This window comes from Somniosus microcephalus, chromosome 19 (assembly GCF_052327205.1).
Source record: "Somniosus microcephalus isolate GS21.2 chromosome 19, FLI_Smic_1.0, whole genome shotgun sequence".
Lineage (NCBI taxonomy): Eukaryota > Metazoa > Chordata > Chondrichthyes > Squaliformes > Somniosidae > Somniosus > Somniosus microcephalus.
In genome coordinates, this window is record NC_141005.1 from 16,573,028 (window position 1) to 16,580,512 (window position 7,485).

Genomic DNA, 7,485 nt, shown 5'->3' on the forward strand with positions numbered 1-7,485 from the left:
TAAAAAGGGCGTTCCCATTATGACAGCGCAAAGGCTACAGAGGTGGTCCCTTTTCCTAGGGGCACACCAATATGACATAGAATACAAAGGAACAAAACAGCATGGGAATGCTGACGGGTTATCGCGCCTACCGTTGCCAACGGTGGAAGAGGCGCCTACAGTGGACCCAGTGGAAATGTTCCACTCGACCATAGTGGAATGTCTACCGGTGACAAATTCTACCATTGAAAAGGAAACGCGAAATGACCCGACTCTCTCACGAGTCTACAATTTAACGGTGAAGGGATGGCCAGTACATGGCGAACCACTGTTGCCAGCATTCTCGCAAAGAAGAGAACAGCTGTCAGTGTGCCGAGGAACCTTGATGTGTGGATCCAGAGTGGTGATTCCACCCAAACTCAAGGATAGAGTGCTAAAGGAGCTTCACGAGTGGCATCTGGGTGGAGTGAAAATGAAGAACTTAGCCTGAGCGTTTGTGTGGTGGCCAGGTATCGATGGAGACATCGAAGAAATGACCAAGAGCTGTCTAGGATGCCAGAAGGTCCAAAACGCCCCACCACAAGCCCCTCTACATCCATGGGAGTGGCCCTCATCTCCATGGCAAAGGGTACATATCGACTTTGCTGGTCCATTTATGGACTCAATGTTCTTAATCGCGGTGGATGCACACTCCAAGTGGCCGGAGGTAATAAAGATGTCCTCCACCACCACGGAAAAAACCATCACAGTATTAAGGACCATATTCGCCAGGAATGGGCTGCCTGAACAGATCTGTTCTGATAATGGACCGCAATTTGTATCCGAAGAATTCAGGAAGTTCTTAAAAAACAATGGGGTTAAGCACTACACATCCGCCCCATACCATCCCGCCACCAATGGATTGGCTGAAAGGTTTGTCCAGACCTTCAAGAAGGCCATAAAGGCCATGGGTAATTAAGACATAAATCTACAATGTAAGGTAGATAACTTCTTGTTTGCGTACAGGAATGCAACACATGTGGTTACAAACCAAACCACCGCCATGATGTTTTTCAATAGAAGCCTAAGATGCCAGCTGGATTTGGTCAAGCCAAACGTCAGAAGGGACGTAGAGAACCGGCAATTTCAAAGCATGAATGAAAGGCCAACTAGAACCTTCCAGATAGGTCAACCAGTTTTGGCCCGGGGCTACCGTACCGAGAAATGGTAGCCTGGAACTATTTGCACATGACTAGGACCGCTGATGTATACCGTGGACATTGGAGAAAGCATAATAAGGCGCCATGCTGACCAGATCATAGAGTCATCCGAAAAAGGACAACCTACACCACAACTCTATACGCCAAGTGATGAAGCAGAGATACCCATAGTATCTACCTCCGATCCGGTGATACTGGAACCAGATGAACCCGACACTGGCATTGAAGCCGAATCGACCTTGCCAAAAGAACCTACTACACCACCGAGGCGTTATACGGACCGAGTCAGGAAGCCTCCAGAGAGACTGAATTTGTAATTGATTAACTTCAGCAAATGTGTATATTATTGTTCTTGTAAAAATGTTATTTAATGATTACTTAAAATGTTATGTACTATTTATCTAAAAGGGGAGGAATTGTAGTGTATGTACCTTTAAGAGGAACTATGTTTTTGAAGCCCCTGTATGCTGTAGTACCAGTAGTGACCACTCGGGTATATAAGCCTGTGTAGCGTCTTGTGTAGTTAGTTCACCTCCAGACTTTGTTCAGTAAACACTTGTTAAATCAACTCCTGCATTCCGTGTTTCCATTAACACACGGATCTAACATTAGTCACCAGGGTATGGAAAACATTGTCATTGTTCAGAATAGAATGACATCTCTTGAGGAGCGATGGGCATCTATTGAACAGAGAAACCAGACCTTCATGGAAGGCCTTCTGAGTAGGACTGCCTGATGTGCAGCAAGGTGCTCTCCAGCCACTTGCAGGTGCTAAGGGGGACCTGACCCATGAGAGGGAGGCTAGTGGCAGACCTCAAGGAAGTGGGGGCTCCTCTCCAAGCGCTCACACTTCCATGCCACTGCAGAGCCCTCAGTCAGAGCCCCACCAGAGTCCACACCCAAGTGAGGTAGACGTCTCAACTCCTGCACAGCCGCAGGAGCAGCAGACTGTTGACGAGCCCTCACAGGCACGTAACCCCAGAGGACACCTGCCAAAGGTGTTGAGACAGGAGCAGCAGCAAAGTGAGCAAGGGGCCTCCACATCTGCTGAAGCCACAGGGGAGGCACCACGTAGGAGCACGCGTAAGAGGAAAATTCTGCACAAATAGTCACAAGGGTAGTAACTTGGGCGCAATTTTGTGCTTACTGTAAAAATACTATCACTTCGTTATTGTTCTTAAAAATTCTGATGGCAAATGTTGCAGTTGTGGCGTCTGTCATTTCGCTATTGGGACTTCCACACTAAGGGCTTAGGAATACTTGCAACTGTCAGTATCGTGGTCAGAGTGATAGGAATCCTCTGGTTCTTGGCCATTGTCGATGCTCTGGTAAGAAGCTGCGAGGCAAAAGTGTTTGATTGACTAGGCTAAGCAAATCTGGCCAGGATGAGTGCGTTCCTTGCATTCCAGGCAGCAATGTTCTCGCGTAATGCTGCCGCTGGTTGATGGGCCTCTTCAGGATGTTCGTTTTCGCACTCCTCCTCCTCCTCCCCCTCATCTGAGGAGGATATATGAGGAGCCACTTGGTCCTCAGGAATCTGCAAGCCACGATGCTGTGCCATGTTGTGAAGTGCACAGCAAACCACGACGATTCTGGAAACCCTGGCTGCTGAGTACTGCAGGGCTCCACCTGATCTATCCAGGCATCTGAAGCGCGTCTTCAGTATGCCGACGGTTTGCTCGATTATGGATCTGGTGGACATGTGGCTGGAGTTGTAGCTCTCCTCAGCTTTGTTTGATGGGCTCCTCAACGGCGTCATTAGCCACGTCTTCAGGGGATAGCCCTTGCCTCCAAGTAGCCATCCGTTAAGTTGGTCTGGCGGACTGAATAGCGGAGGCACACTAGACTGGCGCAGTATGAAGGAGTCATGGCAACTGCCAGGGTACTTGGCACAAACATGCAAAATTTCCTTCTTGTAGTCACACACCAGCTGAACGTTAAAGGAGTGGAAGCCCTTGCGGTTGACAAAAATACCTGGATTACGATGGGGTGCCTTAAGGGCCACATGTGTGCAGTCAATGATGCCCTGCACCCTTGGAAAGCCTGGCAGATTAGCTAATCCAGCCGCTCACGTCGTGACACTTGCTCGATCCTTGGTGAAATGGATGTGATTGTGCGCGAGGGCAAAGAGGGCATCGGTAACCTGCGTTATGCAAGTGTGTGCAGCCACCTGGGAGATGCCGCTGATGTCTGCTGCTGATCCCTGGAATGAGCCTGAGGCAAAAAAGTTGAGTGCGGTGGTGACTTTGATGGCCACTGTTAATGCTTGTCCACTTGGTCCTCTGGGCAGCAGGTCTTGCTGTAGCATTGCGCAGATGTCACTCACTACCTCTCGCGAAAGTCAGAGCCGCCTTTGGCACTGCTGCTCAGACATTTTGAGGTAGCTGATACTGTGTCTGTAGACCCTGTTTGGGAGGTATCTCCTGCGCCAATGGGCTTCCAGGCGCTGGCCCCTTCTGGCCTGTGCAGCTTCAGGTGGGTGAGCAGCAGCCTGGCGCTCCTGCTGCTGCTGCTGTTGTTGGTGCTGCTGTTGTTCCTGGTTCTGCTGGTGCTGCAGCTGGTGCTCGAGCTCCTCTAATGCCCAGATGGGAAGGAAATAAATGGCTCCCATGCTTCTGGTATATGCGTCAGTTGAGGAAGCGCTGAGTGAAGGTGGCAAGAGGGGCTTCCCAGGAGGTCACACTGGAGATGGGTGTCAGGTTCCAACCTTCCACAGGTGTGGCTAAGCCTTCTAAAAGTTGCCCCAGACCTGAGACCACTAAGTCCTGCCACCTGCAAATCATGGCTGATCAAATCTCCTCTTTAATGATTGACCTGCAGTTGATAGTCAGCAATCCAATCGTGCTCCTGCCAGGTTTCACATTCGTTTTTCCCACCAGGCATGTTTCACGTGGGAAAAGGGTTACATTCGCAAGGGCCTTTCAAAATATGATTATAGAGGCCATTTAGTGCTTGTTAAGGGCCTTAACGACCAGTCCCGCCTGTTGGATGTGGGACGGAGTCGGGACCATCAGACACGACTGAGTTAAAATTGCTCGGAGTCGGGAACCAGGCTGGGGGGGGGGGGGGTCCCGCGCACCAGTTTTTGCAATTTTAATCCCCCACACGCCTCCAATCCCGCCTCCACGGCCCATTGAAAATCCTGCCCTTTGAGTCTGTACAGTTCCATTCCTGGCCTTTTCTTGTTGCTCAAAGGGCTTAGCACAGCAACTGCCTGTTTGTAGATAATCTGACATTGCACACGAGAGTTCGACCAGAAGCGTCGCGTTATATTTAAAGTTCAGCTTTACCCCCGAGAAGTACCATTGTGCCAGTATGGACAATTTCACTTGATCTAAAGCAGTCAAGAAACACTGAAGCACATCCAACATGACAGCCAGGAGGCTCCGTAGAAAAAATCGAGGTAATCACAGAGCTAACGACACTTGTTGGCAAAAGGATAGGGAAATGAACCATGTCTAACCCCAATCCCTCATAAATCATTTCCTTCTTTTATATTATTGCAGTGTACTAGTAGTTGACGTAATATTTTTTCATGCTTAAAAATCATAAACTAAAGCTGAGGAAGCATAGAACATCTTTCCATTCATTAGTTTTGTTAATGGAACACAAAACCTACTAATTTTTATGAACAGAAAAAACCCATTATGGCAATAAGCCTGCCCTTTTTTTGATAGATCAATCCCAGGTTTTCACTCTATCCCTCAATCCCTGTTCTTTCCAGAAACGCATCCAGTTATCTCTTGAATCCATTTATACTGCCCACTGCAATGACCTTCTCTGCTAACTAATTCCACAGGTCTATTATCCTTTGGGTGAAATAGGTTTATGCAAATTCCCTAACTTTTTTCTACCCTCCTAATTTTTATTGTGTATCCCCTGATATTTTAACCCTGAACTATAGTGAAAAAATTGCCTGACCCAATCTTTGTGAGATTCTTTAATTGCATTGATGGCTTAATATCAAAGCAAAATCCTCCGCTTGCCATACAGGGAACACTTGGAAATATGTCGCTGTTCCTTCATCGTTGCTGGGTCAAAATCCTGGCACTCCCTCCCTAACAGCACTGTGGGAGTACCTTCACCACACGGACTGCAGCGGTTCGAGAAGGCGGCTCACCACCACCTTCTCAAGGGCAATTAGGGATGGGCAATAAATGCTGGCCACATCCCATGAACGAATATAAAAAAAAATAGTATTGGATGCTTGCTCGAACTATACAAGGGAATTCAAGTTCAATCAAGTTTCAATGTCTAGCATTCAACCCTGCACTTTCCAAAGCTGCAAATGAATTTTGATTTAAGTCCCTTTTCACTCAAAAACTTAGGCTACTCTTCAATTATCTCCAGTTAAATCGAAATGCTATTGTCGTAGATTTTCAGAAGCCTGCAGGTTAGTTTGAACTGAAGTAAGCCTCAGCCAGTGCTCACCAGGGTGTCCATTCTGTAGATGTCTTTTGTCAAATCCTACCAGATGAGCGCCAGCAGATTCTGAGCTCTCTCTCTTAATAACATTGTGATAACGAGTGCAGTGACAAAAAGCCTCCAGCCACTCCAAATGGCAATCCTAATGTTAGTGCATTTTAGAGATGTGAAATGAGGTTACAAAATTGTTTTTCACTTGTCATTCTCGATAGTCAAGAATTGGAAGTAACCTTCATCGCAGTGTTCTCTGTATGGAATCTGTATGGGCAGAGCTGAGAAATACCAAGGGGCAGAAAATGTTAATGGGAGTTGTATACAGACCCCCAAACAGTAATGCTGAGGTTGGGGATGGCATTAAACGGGAAATTAGAGAAGCGTGCAATAAGGGCACAGCAGTTATCATGGGTGATTTTAATCTACATATATGATAGCAAAATACTGCGGATGCTGGAAATCCAAAACAACAACAGAAAATGCTGGAAAAACTCAGCAGGCCAGGCAACATCCGTGGAGGGAGAAATAGAGTCAACATTTCAGGTTGAAACCCTTCGTCAGGACACATGAAGGGATTCGACCAGAAACGTTGACTCTATTTCTCTCTCCATGGATGTTGCCTGGCCTGCTGAGTTTTCCCAGAATTTTCTGCTGTTTTAATCTACATATAGATTGGGGTAACCAAATTAGTAACAATACTGTGGAGGAGGAATTCCTAGAGTGTTTACGGGATGGTTTCTTGGACCAATATGTCGAGGAACCAACTAGAGATCAGGCCATCTTAGACTGGGTATTATGCAATGAGAAAGGATTAACTACCAATATTGTTGTGCGAGGCCCCTTGGGGCGGAGCAATCATAATATGATAGAATTCTTCATTAAGATGGAGAGTGAAGTAGTTGAATCAGAGACTAGGGTCCTGAATTTAAATAAAGGAAACTACGATGGTATGAGGCACAAGTTGGCTAGGATGGATTGGGGGACGTTACTTAAATGGTTGATGGTGGATAGGCAATGGCAAACATTTAAAGATCACATGGATGAACTACAGAATTTGTTCATCCCTGTTTGGCATAAAAATAAAACAAAAAAGGTCACTCAACCGTGGCTAACAAGGGAAATTAGGGATAGCATAACATCCAAGGAGAGGACATATAATTTGGCCAGAAAAAGCAGCAAACCTGAGGATTGGGAGCAGTTTAGGATTCAGCAAAGGAGGACAAAGGGATTAATTAAGAGGGGGAAAATAGATTATGAGAGTAAGCTTTCAGGGAACAAAAAAACTGACTGTAAAAGCTTCTATAGATATGTGAAGAGAAAAAGATTGGTGAAGTCAAGCATAGGTCCCTTGCAGTCAGAATCAGGGGAATTTATAATGAGGAACAAAGAAATGGCAGACCAATTAAATACATACTTCGGTTCTGTCTTCACAAAGGAGGACACAAATAACCTCCCAGAGATATCAGGGAACAGAGGGTCTAATGAGAGGGAGGAATTGAATGAAATCAATATTTGTAGGGAAATGGTGTTAGGGAAATTGATGGGATTGAAGGCCAATAAATCCCCAGGGCCTGATAATCTACATCCCAGGGTACTTAAGGAAGTGGCCCTAGAAATAGTAGGTGTATTGCTGGTCATCTTCCAAAATTCTATAGACTTTGGAACAGTTCCCATGGATTGGAGGATAGCTAATGTAGCCCCACTATTTAAAAATGGTGGTAGAGAGAAAACGGGGAATTATAGATCAGTAAGCCTGACATCGGTAGGGGGGACAATGCTTGAGTCCATTATAAAAGATGTAATAGCAGAGCACTTGGAAAACAGTGACAGGATTTGACAAAGTCAACATGGATTTACAAAATGTAAATCATGCTTGACTAATCTACTG